Source organism: Emydura macquarii, unplaced genomic scaffold (assembly GCF_026122565.2).
Source record: "Emydura macquarii macquarii isolate MOO-44397 ecotype Brisbane River unplaced genomic scaffold, CSIRO-AGI_Emac_v2 contig_2205, whole genome shotgun sequence".
NCBI classification, from domain to species: domain Eukaryota; kingdom Metazoa; phylum Chordata; order Testudines; family Chelidae; genus Emydura; species Emydura macquarii.
Window position 1 is genome coordinate 37,136,273 of NW_027132342.1, and position 20,233 is coordinate 37,156,505.

The window sequence follows — 20,233 nt, forward strand, 5'->3', positions numbered from 1 at the left end:
AAGGAGTAATTTGATTAGGATTTCAGATACAACCAAGGCACATGATTTACTGCTAATAATTCTTCACAAATCTTAGACAGCTGTTCACCAAAATGTTTTAAGCAAAGAAAGAGAATTTCTAAAGCAGGTAGCTAATAATTCCATTGTGAATGCCAAGACCAGCAAAAAAGCGCAGGCACCCCTTTTAAGAATAATAGATATTTTAACCATGTTATCCTTCCAATTAGAGTTCTTCATAATATTCAAAATCATCCCACTCAATTGACTCAGACTTTCTAGTATTAAATATTTCTCCCATGTTCATGTTTTTCAGTTTTCAGAAATCTTGTTTAAGTTTTCTTTTTTTGTTTTTGATATAGGAGGTTTTAAAATCTGGTGTGATGATGACTTACAAGAAATCTCTGCAGCTATCAGTCAAGCAGTTCTTTGAGAAGATCTGTACTGGCTCTCATGTATTTTTTACACTAACACTAAGTGAATTTTTCATTGGTTCCACATGCAGAAGCACATCTCCTGCCTAGAACAATTCAGAGAGACAATATCATACCAATGGATCCATACTCTTCCCTGGCTTCTACCCAGTATCAGACCATTTTCTATGTCTGACTTCTTATATAAAAGACCTCATTTGGTTAGGACCAGCTACATCATGGACTACCTGTATTTCAAATACCATCTGAAGACCCAATTCTACTGTGATGATTACAAGAAATTGGTCAACCATTGATGTAAACATTGTGAGATAATTGAGGATAGCTGATTTTATTTCATTTAAAAAACAATTTATATTAAATAATCAAGAGGTGTGGAGCCATCAAGAGGAGTATTGGCCAATCAATGCAACTACATGATCTTATTTTTGTTAACCCAGTATCCTTTCTGTCTTTCCTTCTTAGTTCATCATACTCTCCTGTGCATCAAATTGGATTGCCTCAAAGAGCTTTCCATCGGATTTCAATACGGACTCTATGTATACCTCTCTGTTTATATAGTACTCAACATGTGGGACCCTCACCGGGTTTTCTAAGTTCTACTTGAATACTAAATAAAAATAAATAAATAATGTTTGCACACAGCAAGGTCTATTCCTGCAAGGCGCGAGCACTGTCACCTTGTACAAATGTCAACAGGCATGAAAGCTCAGGATGTCATAGGATTGGGGTCAATACCTAGATTGCTTTGCTGCAAGGGACACTATGATTGATGGAGATCGTGAGGGCACTTTCAGTTGTTAGAGGAGGAACATTTCCAGTAAAATACCTCTCGCTCTGGAACTTTCTCCTGCCATTACTCAGTAGCATGCAAGGTGTTGGAAAAAAATTTGAAAGATAAAGTAGTTAAGGACATTGAGGTTAATGGTAATTGGGAGAAAATACAACATCGCTTTACAAAAGGCAGATTGTGCCAGACCAACCTGATCTTTTTTGAGAAGATAACAGATTTTTTAGACAAAGGGAATGCAGTGGATCAAATTTACATAGATTTCATTAAGGTATTTGATACGGTTCCACATGAGGAATTATTAGTTAAATTGGAAAAGATGGGGATTAATATGAAAATTGGAAGATGGATATGGAACTGGTTAAAAGGGAGACTACAATGAGTCATACTGAAAGGTAAACTGTCAGACTGGAGGGAGGTTACTAGTGGAGTGCCTCAGGGATTGGTCTTGCGATCCATCTTATTTAAACTTTTATTACTGACCTTGGCACAAAAAGTGGGAGAGTGCTAATAAAGTTTGTGGATGATACAAAGTTGGGAGGTATTGCCAATAGAGAGAAGGATTGGGATATCATGCAACAATATCTGGATGACCTTGTAAACTGGAGTAATAGAAATAGGATGAAATTTACTAGTGGGAAATGCAAGGTCATGCACTTAGGGACTAATAAGAACTTTTGCTATAATCTGAGGATGCATCAATTGGAAGTGACAGAGAAAGAGAAGGACCTGGGCGTATTGGTTGATCACAGGATGACTGTGAGCCACCAATATGATGTGGCCACGAAAAAAAGCTAATGCAGTCCTAGGATGCATTAGGTGAGGTATTTCCAGTAGAGATAGGGAGGTGTTAGTACCGTTACACAAGGCGTTCATCAGACCTCAACTGGAATACTGTGTGCAGTACGGTCTCCCATGTTTAAGATGAATTCAAACTGGAACAGGTGCAAAGTAGGGCTGCTAAGATGATCCAAGGAATGGAAAATCTTCCTTATGAGAGGAGATTCAAAGAGCTTGGCTTGTTTAGCCTAACCAAAAGAAGGCTGAGGGGTCTATTACAGGAGTGCATGGGTGAGGTTCTGTGGCCTGAGATGTTCAGGAGGTCAGACTAGATGATCATGATGGTCCTGTCTGGTCTTAAAGCCTAGAAACTATGGTGATCAGCACAGTAGAGATAAATTCAGTAGTTCATAGGTTCCAGGGCCAGAAGGCACCAATGTGATCACCTAGTCTGACCTCCTGCATGGCACAGGCCAAAGAACTTCCCCAAAATAATTCCTTTTGAATCCAATCCAAGCATTCAATCTTGATTTAAAACTGCCAGTGATGGAGCATTGACCACAACCCTTGGTAAATTGTTCCAATGATTAATTACTCTCACTGTTAAAAATGTACATCTTGTTACCTGTCTGAATTTGTCTAGCTTCAACTTTCAGCTGATGATCTTGACATACCTTTGTCTGCTAGACTGAACGGCCCTTTATTAAATATTTGTTCCCCATGTAGCTACTTTTAGACTGTGATCAAGTAACCTCTTAATCTTCTTTGTTAAGCTAAATAGACTGAGATCTTTGAACCTGTCATTATAAGGCATATTTTCTAATTCTTTAATCGTTCTCATGGCTCTTCTGTCAAACCTCTCCAATTTATCAGCATCCCTCGAACTGTAGACTCTAGAACTGAACACAGTGCTCCAGTAGTGCTCCTCTCTATTGCTACTCAAGATTCCCCTGTTTATGCACCCAAGGATCGCATTCACTTTTTTTGACCATGGCGTCACATTGTTCAGCTGATTAGCCACTTTGATTCTCAAATCTGTTTTAAGAGTTCCTGCTTCCTAGGATAGAGTCCTCCAGGTTGTAAGTCTGGCCTGCATTCTTTGCTTCTAGATGCATACATTTGCAGTTAGCCATGTTAAAATGCATATTGTTTGCTTGCACCCACCTTACTAAGCAAAACAGATCACTCTGTATCAGTGATCTGTCCTCTTCATTATTTACCACTCTCCAAATCTTTGTGTCATCTGCACACTTTCGCGGTGGTCTCTCAAAGTCCACTACCATAATGCCTACCAAGTAACTATAAATGACTTGAGTATAGAATGATGTAATAGTCTATAGATATGTGTGTGTCACTGAATCTTGGCATTGTCTGAACGAGGCCAGTTATTAGATGGCTACCTTTATTATTTCTTGTTCTACCTTTTTTACCCTCCTCTCTACCCGAGTGCTTTTTTTAAGAATGCAAGATCTTCAGGCCTGATACTATGCCTTCATTTATATCTAGAAAGTGCTTAGCACATTTTGGGCACTGAAAGATACAAGCAAATAAACCACCAACATTTATATAATTAGTTGCTAGAACTGGTATTGCACCAGAACATTACAAACCTAAACCATCTCCACTGGAATATTGCATTTCAAGAGGTTGGGAGTTTATTATATTCTCTAGCAAGAATGGGCTCCTATGTTAACTACTGCTTATCAATTACATTGAAAATGATTCAGTCATTTTAAAAACCTGATTATTGCTTGAAGTTTCCTTTATATTGAAATACAAGATTCATCTTCCTCACAGTACAGCTTTATAAGTATGCAAGATAAAAGTTGTTGACCATGTATTTCAAATTATTTCCCAGTATGCACTTTTAACTTTGTAATACCATCAACTTGTTTATTATCCTATTTTATTATTCCTCACTTATTGTATGATAGATTCTATAAACCTAAACCAGATCAGCCAACACATTATGCTAAGCACCATACAACAGATCGTAAATGACAGTCCCTGCCTCAAAGAGCTTACAAGTCTAAAAGACAAGACATGATATATAGGTGAAATAAGTTTAGGGGGGAAAGAAAGGGCAGAACAACGGGGGGGGGGGTTAGTAAATTTTAGCATAAAATAGTTGGGTGCACAATTTGAAGCCAGTCAGCAACAGTAATCACAGTAATCTAAGTGCTCTAATGGAAGAAATTATAACTGAATTCTATTTGCATGGTCAAAATCTGCCCTCATCTATTCTATTCCATATAGGCTTTTATATCACACTCATTACCGCAGTATCTGAGTGCCTTCCAGAGGTTTACGTGTTCTGCATCTGTGCACCCCAATGTGGAGAACGTGAGGTTGCACAGGTGTAGCCTCAGCCAATATTTGAAGACAATGAGGGAGTACAGGTGCAAATGAAGGAAGAACTTCTGCAGATCATTTCTTGCTGGTGAGGATGAAAAAGGACAGCTTGATTCTTAGATCGCAGACTGAATTCTCAGGGTTGGCAGTTCGAACTAACATCTTGATACGTGTAAATTGAGCAAATTTCATTTAAAGTCAATGAGAGGAGAAATGCGGAACCACATTAAGCCATGTTACAGTCACTTGTCAGAGTAGGTTTGCAGCTTACTGTTCAGGCCCTTTTGAATGGCTAAAAAGCATAGTTTTATACAGAGAGATTCTAGGTTATTCCTGCCAAGATATTCCCCTCACTCATAGATATTACGGACAGAAGGGACCACCAGATCATCTCGTCTGATCTCCTCTATGTAGCACTACCCTGCACCATCACAGTAAACTCAACAACTGAAATGAGAGGGAAGTATTACAGCCTAATGTTTCTTTACATAGCGCCTATAGATGCTGAGCACTGACAGTTCCCATGGAAGTTGTGGTTCTCAGTACCTCTCAGGATCAATTCCCCAAAGACACCAGATGACACCTCCACTTGGACCTGATGCACACAGTGAGATAATCTGGAGGGCACTAGGACGCAGGAGAGTCCAAAGAGTCAGGAACTGTAACCTAGGCAATTAACAACAGGCTGCTTTTCTCTACTTTCTCCCCTCAGACACAGACAGACACACACACCAACTGCCAGGCACTAATGCTCCCCCCCCCCCCCCCCAAACTGCCCGCCTCTACAGCTCCTTCCTCCCACCTCCAAAATTGCAAGCCTCTAAACCTCCCTCTCCTTCTCACACGCCCCTCATCTGCCAGCCTCCAAAATAACAACAACAAGAATATGGCCAGAGAGAAATCAAAATATTAACTTCTTCTCAAGGATCGCTTTGGGGAAAATGACCCTACCATCTCCTCGACCGACGGACGTTGCATGCCACATACAACACAGATTTACAAGACACATCTTCTCTCTCCAGCAGCGAACACAGAACTGGGCTGAAATATTCAGCAGGATTCACGATTTTGTAATGAGGACGCACAGTTTAGGTACAATGTGGCATGGAAAAAAATCAGAGAAAGAGCAATAAAGTATGGATTTATATATTGATGGCTAGGTGTTGGCCAGACTGCAAACGACTAGTTGTGCGACTGCATCCTTACATGTTGCAGATTTTAAGGTAAAGTCCATGGGTGTCTTTTAATCTCCCACTCAAACAACAAAAGAAAGCAGCAAGGAGCTATAAGAGAAACAGGGAAACAAGGAAAAGCATGAGGGGCCAACCCCAAAAAGGGGAGAAACAAAGGGAGGGGAAATAAACACAAATCTAGAAAGAAACAAACAAAGCAGCTAAGAAAGCACCGTCCTTTCATTTGATGGAGACCCCAGGCAACACATCCCACTGCTCCAACGCCCCCAAAGCCTGCCTGGGTTCTGGCCATGTAGGTGATGCAGCTGCTGCATTAAAACCACCACAGAGCACAAGCATAAACTGCTGGAGCAAACATTCAGCATTTCCAAAGTAGACAGTCCCCAGCCTACTCCTCCTACCCCAAAGCCGAATGCTTGGCCCACTGCATTCGTGCCTGTCCAGACTCCTCTCTGGAAACCCCATCACTTGACCCTCTTAAGGCAATATTTCGGGGATGGGTAGGGGGCAGAATTGTTAGACAATAAAAAAAGAGAGAGACCGTGTGTTGGCAGAGGACGAGGTATTTCAGTCACCTGAAATTGCATCATTATTTAATATAAGCAGAATTATATTTGGGTAGCTTATATATACACATAGATTTTTATTAAAAAAAAAAACAACTTTGGAAGCATCTAAGTGATTTTAATCTCTTTGCACTGGATATCGTAGCCTTACCTGTCAGGTGTCATTCTGGGGGGTAGTGAAAATCCTCAGTTTGCTAAATTGCGCCACTTGATCAGGTTACTATGGAAATCATCCTGAGGAGGGAAAAGAAAAGCCACCCTCATCCTCTCCACCGCCAAGGAGGAAACTGATCCAGGGAGCAGATGAGCCCCGAGCAGGATCTCTATGCCTCTTCCTCCGTGTGTGTGTGTCTCGCTCTGTCTCTCTCTTTCTTTCCCTCCTCTCTCCCTTCCCCCAGAGGACTCAGCAGGGTGATCAGATCTTCTCCTTGCTGCCAGAGCCTGGAAGCAAAAGGAGAGTCTCACACCAGCAGCCCCAGCCCAGCGTTTTGCTGCGAGTGGGGCTGTTTCCTACTCGCACAGCTGGAATTTAAAGGGACAGTGCTACCCGGATCCCTGCGCCTGAGAAAAATCTCAGCATTTCTAAGATCATTTCCAGCTGATGAGGGTTGGTGGGGAGGGTGGAGGGGGGTGGTAAGGCGGGGAGTTTGCTTTTAACTAGAAGTTTCCTATAGGGACCTTGCAAAGAACATGTTGAAATACAGATGTCCACAGCTACACACAAGGCATAAAAAGAATTTTTTTTTTGTAATTTACTATGAAAAGCCCTATGCATTATGAATTGTGTGTGTTCCAATAGTACCCAAAGGCCCCAACAAGGACCAGGGCTCCTTTACACTAAGCACTGCGCACGCACGCGCACGCGCACACACACACACACACAGAGTCCTTGCCTCAAAGAGCTTGCAATCTAAACAGAGAAGACAGACAAAAAGGGAAGGCAGGAGATACACAAAATACTTAAGAAAACACCTGCAATTTTGGGGGCTAAGAAAAGAAGTATGCCTGATACATAATGAGCATCTCTGTTTTTAATTACACATATATCAAAATGACATCAGCTGTGCCAAGCTTGAGCAGACGAGCTTCACCTGCAAGACATATACAGAGGCTTCGAGGATGGAATCCTGGTCCCAGTCTCAAACCAGACTAAAAAGCAAACTGTAGCAGCAAATGCCACCCCCAGATGCGCACAAAGTTTGATGCCAGTGAATTGACATCATTGGTTAAGCAGCTCATTAGGTTACCAACCCCCTTCCCCTCTGACCTACAAACATCTCCACTCCCTTGGACACTGCCACCTTGTTTCAGATCACCTAGGAATGACCACCTTGTTTCAGATCACCTGGGTATGATCACATTCAAATCAGTTTTGCTTCCCCACTTCCCTCAGGTAGCTCCACTGTTGTTCAAGTCTTGCCCATAGGAGGGGCGGTTTTCACCCATTGTAGGTAGGGCCTATGCAGCCCATGTAAATACATTGCAGAAGTAAGCCATTACTACTGCAGGGAGGGGCTGCTGAATTATGTCGGCTCTTAGACAGGTTTGGCCTATGAGCATTCAGATGGCCCAAATCTGCTCTGTTGCTGGTGACAGCATCATACCTTTTCCCATCCTGGCAGGTGAAAGGGAGAGAAGATCCTCAGGTGCCCACCCTCTCCATCATCCATCTGAGAGGAAGACCAATCACAGTGCAGGAGAAAGGACGCCCAGGTGGAAGGGAGGAGGAAAGAGAAAGACTTCCAGGCAGAGAGCCAACCCCTGGAGAGGATGATCCACTAACTCAGCATGCCAGGCCTCCCTATTTCCTACACTGGGGGTGTGAGGAAGGTGTAGATTTCTTCTCACCTCCCTCCGCATAAGGCCAAAAAGAGGAGGAAGAGGCTTACTTAGCCAATGGTGGTGCCAGAAGAGATTTTCCACAGGCAAAAAAGGCCAACTGGGCATCCAAATACCATTTGTGTCTTTGAGAAAACTTTCCTCTTAAACTCCGCCTGCTGGCCAGACCTGGGACTTATTACAACTATGAAGGCAAATCAGCGCTGCTAGTTCCAGCCTGCTGCTGTCAATGTTGTACCCACTAGCACGTTGGGGCAGTTGGAGGAAATGAGCAAAGAGGGTGATACTTGGATTCAAGAGGTATTTGTCTATCCCAAACAATTACGAACACTTGAACCTACTTACAGTTTCCATTTAGGTGAAACAACAGCTAGCAATACTGCAAGACCTTAATGCTAGAAAATTTAAAAAAAAAGAGAGAGAGAAACCCCGTTGGCAAGGATGTAACGAAAGGCAGGTGTTGATATTCAGTTTCCCCAAATGCCCAATTATCCAAATCTCACCATAAATTGCAATATGCTAATTATGCTATCTGAACAGAATCATATGGATTTTTGCTTGTCGTTTGCAAAGTGCAATAGAAAGCAACAGGACACTTACGCCTGCCTCTCCCTAAGGCACATGACAGAAGGGAAGCCAACAATACCAATATCTTTAATACTAAAGCACAGTACAAAACTTCAGGTGGTGTATCTCTGAAAAAGGTGGAAAAGATCATTGTCATCCAACCAGTTCGGAAGCTTAGACTCAAGGAGCAGGTTATTTCTTTTTTATGAGCAGACACAGACACAGGATTAGTAAATTATCTTAGACCCCTTTGTTTACAGTATGCACACAGTTCCTGCAGAGTTTTGTTTTGGACACAGCACTCTAGTTCCTTTCTGTCCAGTTCTAGTCTGTTTGTCATCACCTCTCTTAGCTTCCAAAAAGGTTGTGTGGTTACACGTCACCGCTGGAGGGCACCTTTTCTTGTTTCTTACTGTTTTGCCTCACAGCTTATGTAGCTGTAGGAGTCTGTCTGCCTGAGACTGCCACACAATATAAATAGTTACCCCTTGAAGAAAAGTGTTATCATCAATAGTGCACTGGAAAGCAACGCTCCAGGTCAAAGACAAGGTCTGTCAAATGTCTTCTGAGCCAATTTATTTACCAGTGAGGAGCCTCTGCAGTGGTTTTAACTATTTGTTGGAAATTTGCTTCCAATCTTGTTTAGAAGTTATTTCATTACATTAATTCAATATTTTTGCCATTTATTGTAGGTAACCAACATGCTATTACTAACCATTCTGGGGAATAATAAAGAAATGCTCATATCCTAAGAGGATAGGCACCTTAGAAATAAGGAAAGTAGTTGTAATATCTAACATATTCTTCTTGTCAAGTCTTTTCATCTTTCAGAAAGGAAAGTTTCCAGATGGAGAGGAAAAGGAAGAGAAGTATTTTTGCAAATACTCTTGAGATATCTATCTCAGATTTGCAAAATTGTGCATAGGAAAATATTACACCAAATTACATTGTACTCTTTTCCTGGGGGATATACATGCATATATTTGATACAAAGGAAAGAGTTTTTTAAAAGGTAAATTTATTTCAAAGATATTTAGAATAATTACAGACAATACATCAATTTAAAATTGCAGTATCGTGGCTTGTGCATTTAAATGAGATCAATTATCTTAGTTAATGTGCATTCATGTAAATGGAATGGCAAAATAAAGAAAAATATACAATGACAAAATAATAAATCAATCCTTGTGGACTAGGTACATTAATTTCCTTAGAAATTACATCACCATAGGACGCGTGATCTTGTCCACAACTCTTAGAGGAATCTCTGACCAATCATAAAGAATTAGTCAATATCACTTGTGATGTGCGTTAGCACCCTACCTGTGGCAATTCCTCATGAGACAAAAACTTAAAACTCATGAATTACCTAATAGCAAAAAGTTGTGCTTGATTTTTGCTTCCCACAGTATACTGCATAATACTGGCCAGCAGCTGTGCTCTCTGCAAGAAACCACCTGTCATGTGTGTGGAAAAATCTGTAGAGCACGAATTGAACTCCTCAGCCATCTTAAAGTCTCATCAATCTCTTTCCCCCTGGTAGGTATCATCCTCATATGGAGGGATAGTTGCTGCCGCCAGCATATTAAAAGCAAACAGACAGCATTAATATAACATTAAAGGATTAAAAAGTTGGGAAATTCCAAAAGCTGAAGTTTCTACTGCAAATGTTAACTTAGCTGTGTTGCACATCCTGTACATTTTATGGTATAGAATAAACTGCACAAACAAGGCATACTCAACTAGGAAAAAACACTGTAACCTGCTCTCGCTAGTAATACCCATATTTGTTCATAAAAGGAAAGCTGCAACATGATCTTTTAATAACTGAAAAAGAAGTTTTAAGTAAAAATAATTAAAGCTGAGGAGTGCCACGTCAAGCTACTTTACTTTTAAATACACAAAGTCTCTTACAGGTATCAAACTCCCCTGGATGGCACATTTGCCTGTACCCCCATGGGATTTGCCATGTGTGTGTGAGCCTTGCAAGTCTCCCTTCACTGCACAAACAAGGCAATTCAAATAAATCCAGATTTACTTCCAAGAAAAACTCCAATATGAAAGCAATTGCTGAAGTCCTCTTCTGAGAGCACTGGTTTTAACCCAAATATCACAACAGCTAGCACCCACATCTTCAGAAAATAGCTGGTGGATGCTGGGGAAGGTCACAAGAAAATGTATGCATGAATTAAAAGCCAGGGATTTTTCCAAAAGGGGTGGTGGATTAAAAGGCTGAGGAGAGGGAGTTCTGAAGTATGGGAGAGACAAAGGAGGAACTGAGGGGAGAGCCCAAGCTCACAATTTATCATCTGCAAGCTCCAGTCCCCGCCGTTGACACAATGAACCCAAGACTCTGAACAACCAGTATTGCTAATATCACAAGACCAAAAGTCACGGGACAGACAAATAAATAAGTAAAAGTCAGCAGTTGATCTTATAACTCAGAAGATCTAAACAACAACATAGGTCCTCATTAGTCTGTCTCCACCCCTACCCTGTGTGCGCAAAGTCAGCCTGATACGAAGCCCCAAGTGCACATGCAGAAATTGAGGGGGCCTCCTGCGCCTGCCTCTGGAATGATGGGAAACAGGCTCCTGGGCCCTGCCCTTCTCTCGCACCTTAAACTCTGGTCAGTGTTCCCCTGCTCCCCCACCTGTCCTCTGGCCCTGTTCCCAGCTCCATCTCCCTCCAAGCAGTGTCCCTGGCCACACCAGGTACTGTCCCAGGCAGGAATCCAGCAACAACAGCAGGAAGAAGAGAGCAGCTCAGCAGCAGTGTGCTGGTTTCCTGCAGGGATCCAGCCTACCTACCCCTTGGAGGGTCCTGCTAACCCTTCTGTCCTCACCCTGGCTGGGATCCAACCCTCTGACTTTTGTCCCCTGCAGTTTGAAGCCCCCCGTTTCCCACCCACCAAAGCTACCAATAGCAGCCTCTGGTGGGTGCTAGCTGGCACTGCGTCTACAGCAGCAGCTCCTGAGCTGAGGGCATCTTCTCTCACTGGGACATAGGCAAGAGCTTCCCAGTGCCGCAAAATCGCAGGGAGCACGACACTCATGAGAGCTATCAGCCCGCATACAGCCTGTGCAGACTGCAAGGAAACCGTTAGAGCAGAGACCCTTATCAGGGCAGAGAGAATGACTTGATGCTGTCCTTCTCCAAAGCACCCACATCCCTGCTGGGTATTTGCATTAGAACTGCTTAACCAACTGTTTCTTTTAATCCATTTTCTGTTTTCACTTTCTTACTTTGTTAGTTTACATAAAGCCATGGTGGTGGAAGTGCACTGCCCACCTTCTAGGTTTTTTAATCTCCTTGTGTGGGTTTAATTAGCTCTTTTGAATCACAAGGCTTTGCTCCCTTTAGTGTCGGTGAGTAATTCTGGGGTTTGCTGAAAAGCTCTCTGGGAGACTAAAGCCTAGCCTATCAGTCTAGAAACACATTCCCCAGTGTAGACACTGTGCATTCTTTATCTGTTACTGGAATCATCCTTCTGAAGAACCTCCCCACAAGGTCCCAGGAGACCCAGAGTGCCTTCTTAAAGCCCGAAAACGTCTATCCACAAGATGACAAACTTCACCAGAAGCAAGTATGTGGATTATAGGTTTACATATAATTACACGCACACACACACACAAACCTATGTTAAAAGAACATTATAAAGGTTGCAAAGTCAAGCACTGAAAACTTAGGATGTGTCTGAATTAGGAATTCAGAGCAGTGTTTGAATAGTGCACAGCAAATGAAGCATGCAGCAACACTAGAAGAAAACAAATATTGAATAACTGCTTGTTAAGGGAGTACCCTTCATCCTGTGCACTAATGAGGCAGGGTCATGTGGAAAAAATTGTATGTGATCATGTAAATAAAGACTGTATCATAATGCATATGCACAAGGGGACACAATTAAGGTTGCAAAAGCAACCTTATTGCTGGCCTTTCCAAAAGTTTGAGTGCCTGACTTTGCAACCTTAATCATGTTTTTAAATGTAGTTGTGTGTGTGTAATTTCCTAGATTTTTGAAAATGCAACTGAAAAACAAAATTCACAACATGACACCATATTGACACCCCTGTGTGAGCCAGCACTAGAGGGGAATGTGAGACACTTTGCCAGTGAGTTTCACAAATATTTGCTGATAACAGAAGAACGGTGAGATTCTGGAAACCTGGTTTCCATTCTACACTCTGGAGGGGATGTGCTCTAGTGGGCATGGACTCTTCTGCCCATTCCTCCCATGGTTGACTCCTTCTGCCTCATTCCTTCCAATTTATACATCTCCCAGTCCTCTCTCCTCCCCACACCTAGCTTTTTGTCCCTGTCACATTATTTTGCCTACCCAGTCCTCGTCTTCTTGCCAAACCACTTCCCTCTTTCTCTCCCCCGAACTCCCGGTCTCAACCTCCCTTCCTCCCTCCCTGGCTCCCAGTCCCAGCCTCCACTTTGAGCCCCAGTTTCCAATCCCAGTCTCTTTGCCCAGCCAGTCCCAGTTTCTCTCATCCCAGTTCCAGTTTCCTTGTCCCAATCTCCTCCTTTCTCTGCCCAGTCCAGCTTTTGTCCTCTCTGTATTTTGTTCCCTCACAGTTTCATTCTCCATGCTGCCTGGGTGCTAGCATGGGGGTCACTGAGAGCCCAAGAGCCAATGGTTCTCTGGTCTCACCCCAGCAAGGCTCAGCCATTCCAGGGAAAGTCCAGCTTTGCCCCTGGATCCCTAGATTGAGAGAGCACGTGCAGTTACTCTGTGCAGTCTGGTCAGCACTAGGAACTGTAACTGGCTCAAGCTGCTAAAATCAAAGAAATCTCTACTGAGCATGTGCAAATTGTGATTTTTCAAAAGCTGATAAGTGGGCCAAATGTTGATGTATTTTCACAGGGACAACAAAAAGACATATTCCTGATACAAAGGCCCTCCATGCCAAATTTCAAGTCCGCACTCCAAAGAGCGTGGGAGGTGGAGCTGTTAAAAGAAAAAGTCACCAGAATTTTTTAACACGGGCAAAACAATGTATTTTACCCTAGCCTAAATGACTGAAGTTTGGCGAAGTTACAAACAACAGAGACAACAGGGCCTGATAATGGGAAATGACAGGCAACCTTAATAATGAGTGATGTTGCCAGCTCCATATATGATATTAGTAGTTCCAGTCTGACTCTGAGGAAAGGGCCAACTCTCAGCTCCCTTAAACCAAATTCACAGCTTCTTAGCAATTTGCTCAGCTCTTTTTATAGCCTTCGGCTTTCTAGAATCTTCTGTTTCCCAATTGCTGCAGTTTCTCTCAGCCCCATGCCCTGGATTTTTTTTGCACTATATTCACGTTATGGGATATTCATACAGGGATCCAAATTGACTGCTGAATAGTCCTCTCTGACTGTGCTGTTATTTTTGTAATCCTTTTGCCAGCTGGTGTTGGCAGTATCAAAGGCTGAGTTCTATATCTAGGGGTTCCTCTTAACATTATCAAACATAACTGGTGCAAGCTTCCACCCATAAATCTAGGGAAACTAAACACTACTTTGGGTGCCTCTAAGAGGCAATACTTCCCCACTCAGAAGCACTGAGTTTGCATATAACAAAAGAAAACTTTTATTAAGAGCAGAAGCAACTCAGCATTAATTTGAGAAAACACTGCAACTACAATTCAAAAGTAAGCAAACCATATGTGAACATCCACCCCACAGTATCTTGGGTAGTAGTCCCTTGCCTCAGTTTCCCACTTGCAGTGTGAAAGTCTGACGAACAAAATCTCCTTGAATTTACCATTCCTCTTTCCCTCCACCGCACCCCACTCACAGTTGTCTGGTTTTCCAAGGTCAGCGAAGTCCCAAAATTCAAGGAAACATTCACATGGGTTCACCTACAACTCCTGAAGGGGTGAGAGTTTTGAGTGATGCATCTTCTGCTGCTATCGCTGCCTCTAGCTGTGATGCCATGCCTTGAAGTTCTATCATTTAGGCCAGCTTTTAACAATATCAGCTCTTATTGATTTCACTGGGTAGTGGGGAACATCACAGCTGCTTTATGCTCTGCATTGTCTTCTATCACATTACTAGCCCCACACCAGAACTAAGTCTTAGGTCTCCTAAAGCTGTTCATCAGCATTTCCAATTCTAAGAATCACTCATTACAAACAAAGACTCCAACTTGAGTCTTAGCAGCTCTGTCTTTAAGCACTGGAGGCTCAAACAATATCTAAGTCCAATTAACAGAAGCCTCATACTACATAAAAATGCCTGTCCCTACCAATGTCTAACATCCCCCTCCTCCTAGCATCATTAGCCCCTGCTTAGCGAATGAGGTTCAGTTTAGGATGACCCTCTCAGTTAGGGCATATTAAGTACAGTTCTGCTGGTGTCTAGTCATACAATAAGGGATAATAACATCTCATTACCCTTGCATTCAAGATTAAAATGAATTTTAACCCAAAACAGCCAGAGTTGATCACTTGGGCAAAGTAAGTCTCTCTGCTGATCACCTAGGCAAAGTAGGTGTGTCTATGCAAACACACTCTGCTCCTGAGATCTCCCTTTCCTCCCTGCTCCCACTTCGTCAATAAATGGCAGAGGAGAACTCATTCAGACCCTGGCTTACACTTTCAAACTTCATTGCACAAAAAATGTTCTCTAGTTCACTTATGCTTCAATTACAAAAACTTTTAAACAGAGAACTGAAAAGCAAAACCCAATGCATTTTAGGTTAAAATAATCCTATAAAACTACATCACAACTACAATAACTACAAGCCATTATAAAGCTTACATCTTCACTCTCACAAGGCAAAAGTACTCTGAAGTGCTATTTGGTATGCTTGGAGGCTAACATTAGAAACTAGCTTGTACAACACTCTTAGTAACTTGGTTATAGCAGAGTTTTTGTAGCAAAATGGGAGAAATTACTGATGACTAGGTATGCTTGGAAGATACAAATAACCTACCGTGAGATCCACCGAGCTCAGAAAGTCTTCTGGAGAGATGCAGTGATAATGGAAGCCACAGTCTCAGTCATGAATTTAATCTCCTTCGGCAACCCCATCAGCTCTTGCAGGCTAAGATGGCCTGAATTCCTCCTGATTTTTTTTTTAAACTATGATATTATGGAATAGAACTCTGGGTACCTTTTGTCTTGAGGAGCAGATTCTTTTACTCATAGCATTCAGATGTGTAAGACTTCCTCTGGATGGTTTGATGTATTTCAACATCTCTTGAGATGCCTGAGGGGATGAAGAACAAATGTGGAGGATCCTGGAACTTCAGAGACTGTCCATGTTGCACTATCTCCCATAACACATCTGTTTAAAGCTGATTGGAGCCATGAGCTTAAAAAGTAGAATATTCATCCCCAAGGTCCAAATGATGGCAGTAGGACCAGTTGCAGTCAAGCTGATGATTTGGATGTAGGGGAGGAATTGGCCCCAGTTAAAAAAAGAACAGCTAGTCAAAATCAAGCCAGCAGAACTTCTTTTCCCCACAATGAGGAATAATATGTTATTCCAATAAAATTGGAAAGTAGAAGGGAGGAAAGGAGAAAAGGCTGAAAAGAAAAAAAAAGGCTAATACTTCCTCCATTGTAGGAGATGACAGGTTGATTGAAGTTACCCCACATTTCTGAATAACTTCAGTCATGTGAGAAAAAAAAATTAAGATTTCTAACCTGAATTCCTGATCAAATAAGCTGTTTGTGCTCAGACACAATACTCAAACCTTAGTCGTCTAGACAGGACCACAGAAAAGTAGTGCAGTAAGCATGTAATTGAAACAGGTATGGATTTGCTTTGTGTACTTGTCACAAGACTTGAATTTTGTGCCCCTCTCACCTTGCACTACAATTATTGTCATAAGAAAGAAGCACCAGAATTTTAGTACCTCATATATTCTGTGCAATACAGCATACTATAATACCTTGACCTTTTCAATGTTCTATAAATTGGTTGTCTGGCCATTCCTATTCTCCCTTGTTTACAGCCATGGTAACCTCAGAAGAGGTGACATGGGCAGCTGTGAGTCATATCTTCTATGTTTATCAGCACTCTCTGAATCACTCTGCTTGTCTCTTGAAGGCCTAATGGAAGATACATAATGTGTGCCTGAAGTGCTGTAGCACATAAAACAAACCAGAAATGTCGGAGTAAGAGCTACAGGCTGTCTCATCATGTCCACCACAGGTGGTCCTTGTGGGTCACATCAGTTGACCAGAGTTGTCAGCACATTGTGATCTCTTTGATGAATTATTATGACAGCATGATAAACCTCAAGCTAAATGCATAATACACGCAACCTTCAGCAAACCAAATATGTCTGGGTAATTAATGTGCTTTTCTAAAAATAAAAAAGACTTTTGATCTTTTAAGAACCAGCAAACAGAGTAGAAAATGTAGCACCAGATCAAAATGGAATAGAGTGGGAGTCCTCACATAACTGAGGATACAGTGGTAACACAAAGCTGGAGAATGGTCATTTATTCCCTGCCATAGTCTTAATTTGAAGGACCAACAAACTGAAAATGAAACCATCCAGAAAAAATGCCCAAGCACCAATCCAGGACAAGAAATGAGCTGGCAAAGCAATTGTTGTCCCCTTGCTGTTTGTGCCAATAAGGAATCCTACTACCATTAAGGAACTTTATAAATTCCAAGTAACTCTGTCACAGTGCAGAGGGTCTAAAATTGCAGTAGTGTAGGATTAGAATTGTAACACAATGCTGCTTTGCAGGAAGATTTCAGAATCTGTAAAATATCAGAAATAACAACATGATGGTGGGAGCATCTGTAGTGGGTTGCCAGTTCAGCTGGCTGGTACAGGAATTTTGTGCTAATGTTCGGGGGCAGTCAGGAGTCCTTTTTACAGGTCTTTCAAATTAAATTAGTTCTCGTGAAAGTCATTTGATTTGTGACATTGTGGGCTGTAGTTTTTTAGTAATTCGCAAAACAAACACATCACAGGTCATGCCAGCTAACCCTTTTCAAATGTTAGTATTGAGGATCCTTCCCCGTCAAGCTTCAGGCCAGAGCATGGTACTGAGACAACACTTGTTCTCCTACTGTCCGTACACAAGGGAAAGATGCCCATGCTCTCTGTAGCATTTGATACCACTGATCACCAAATATACCCATTTAATCTCCAAGAGGCTATAGAGATGAACAGAAATGCCCTGAGATGGCTCAGGTTCTTCCTCTTTAACCAAATCCAGAGGGTCATTATGGGGAACTGTTTCTCCATCCCCAAAGCCCTCACCTGTAGGGGCATCACAAGGCTCAATCTTCTTCCCCACATTATCCCATGTCTATATGAAGATGTTAGGAGAGCTAGTGAGACACAGGTGGCAGTGCCAGCAGTACATGTGCAACACCCAGGTACATCTTTACATCATACAGGAAAAGTACCATCTCCCAGCTCTGTTAATGTCTATCCAAGACCATTACCAGCATGAAGAGCAATTGGCTAAAGCTGAACACAGACAAAACTGAGGCGTTGCTTCTTGGAAGACAAAAGCACTTCTAAGAACTTTTCTCTTCTCTTGAAAGCATGTGCCTTCAGCTTATCAAAATGATGATCAGCTTTGGGCTCCATTTTGGGCTCCTCAGTGATTTAGGATGCCTAAATAGCAACAGCAGGAAAACCCACGTCTCTATCTGCCATTGGCCAGGAGATTGTGTTGCTAGTTATCCATCCCAGACCTGGCCACTGTGATCCATGCATTCATGGCCTCCAGGCTTGATTATTGAAACTCCAGTTTAGGAATGAAACCATACCTCCTCAGAAAGCTCCAGCTGGTGCAAAACAGAGCAGCCTGTCTGTTCAGTAACACAGGTCACTGTTAGCCCATCACACAAGTGCTCTGCACACTGAACGGTCTCCCCATTCAATAAAGAATCTAATTCAGGGTCTCTCCTGATAGTCAAATCCCTTTATGATATTGAACTTCATTACCTGAGAGATCATCTCTCCCTCCACAGTTGTGATGATCCACAACAGCTGTGTTCCACTGCAACCATGAAATTGTTGACTGAAATAGGGGAGATTGTGACTGTGGAGACAGAGCTTCCACAGGAGATGGACCCATACTATGGACTAATGACCCAAAGAGATAAAAATGACCATGGGAATCACTGTATTTAGAATAAAATGCAAAACTCATTTTTTTTCATTTGGCTTTCCTCAAAAAGCTCTTCACTCATACAAGTAAAACAATTTTTAAAATTTGTAAACTACTTCTCCTACAGGATGAGAAGAAAGAAGATGAAAAAGAAATTTTTCAACATTTGGAAGGTGCTTAGATGCTTCTCATCACTATATCTGGAAGGATTAGTTACAGCATGTTTCCCCATCAATACGCTGTTGCTGTAAGCTGTGGAGACCTGCACACATCCCCTGAAGAACCTGAAACCAAGTATCAACCAGAAGGAGTCACCTGAGAGTGAGTTGCTTTCTCTACTTCATAGGCTGAGCCTTCTGCCTCTGCTCTGTGATGGTCCCCTACTGACCTGAAGGCAAAGACTCCCAAACTCAAAGACAATAGTGGGTAATTGTACAGACCATGGGATGTTTTGCAAAGATACCCAGGCGCAGCCAATGAACTGAGGATGGAATTTCTGCTGAAATCAGCATATGCTGCCTTTGTGGTTTAATTGTATGATTTACACAATAATTAACAATTCTGGTCACAGCAAATTGTAATGGAAAGCAAGAAGAAAAACAAATATGATCATGTTGAGATGAATGTGTGGTTACTAGGGAAAGGGAAGCTGCAATTGGGTTAAATAAGTGTACTTTAGAAAAGTAAACAGTTTCCAAAAAGCATCAGTTTCTTGTTTTAGTTGTTGCACAAACACTAGAGAGATGTCACCTCATAATATAATTTCTGCAATGTTAGAAAATAAATAAATAATACTACTAATATTTTGAGAGACAAGGTGGGTGGGGTAATATTTTTACTGGAACAACTTCTAATTATTACTATTCTAAATATTACTTCTCCCAGAAGTTCATCCAGTAAAAAATATTACCTCCCTCACCTTGTCTCTCTAATATCCTGGGACCAACATGTCTATAGCAACACTGCATATACTAATGTTTTGGACATAGGTACTGCACACTTATCCAAGGATCCTTAAGCATTCATAGTGCATTAAGCCTCAGAGTAAGTAGGTAAGGAAGTTTTACAAATCTCATTTTATAAAAGGAAAAAGTGAGGCACATAGTAGGGATGTAACTTGGCCAATACTACTCAGAAAGTGTATGGTAGAATGAGGCTGTGATCATGAAAAAGATATGGGGACGGGGGGTTAAAAACCACTCAGTTGGGTATTCCATAGCTGTGTGAGTAACCATGATAGGAAAGAAAAGATAGAAACGCTTCAGAAAAAAAAGTTTAATAACTTATTTAATTTGTTTGTATTTTATGTGTATGTCCCAGAACTAATATTTTTACCACATTAGTGAAAAGAATAAAAGAACCATGTCCACACACTAAGCTATAAGATAACTTGGAATATACATGAAGAGTAAAATAACACTTAAATTGAAGCTTAAATAGTATGTAAATAATAAATAATAATAATTTGTATTACAGTAGCAGCTAGGGATCCCTACTGATATTGGGGCTCCATTGTGCTAGGCACTGTACAAACACAGTGATACTCCCTGCCTCAAAAAGCTTGCAATATAAATAAAGACAACAAACACGGAATAGGTATAAACAGAGGCATAAAGAAGTGATGTGGTC

The 20,233-nt window shown here is 41.7% G+C and overlaps 1 long non-coding RNA gene across 1 annotated transcript in view; it reads right to left on the minus strand.

Annotated features, from left to right (window-relative positions):
* Positions 1 to 14,436, minus strand: part of LOC137160556 (uncharacterized) — a 114,446-nt gene extending 100,010 nt beyond the window's left edge. The window contains exons 1-2 of the long non-coding RNA XR_010921928.1: positions 14,307 to 14,436; positions 6,264 to 6,553 (exon numbers count right to left, since the gene is read on the minus strand). This is a non-coding gene — a long non-coding RNA (uncharacterized lncRNA). The remainder of the gene's footprint in view (positions 1 to 6,263; positions 6,554 to 14,306) is intronic.
* Positions 14,437 to 20,233: the final 5,797 nt, after the last annotated feature.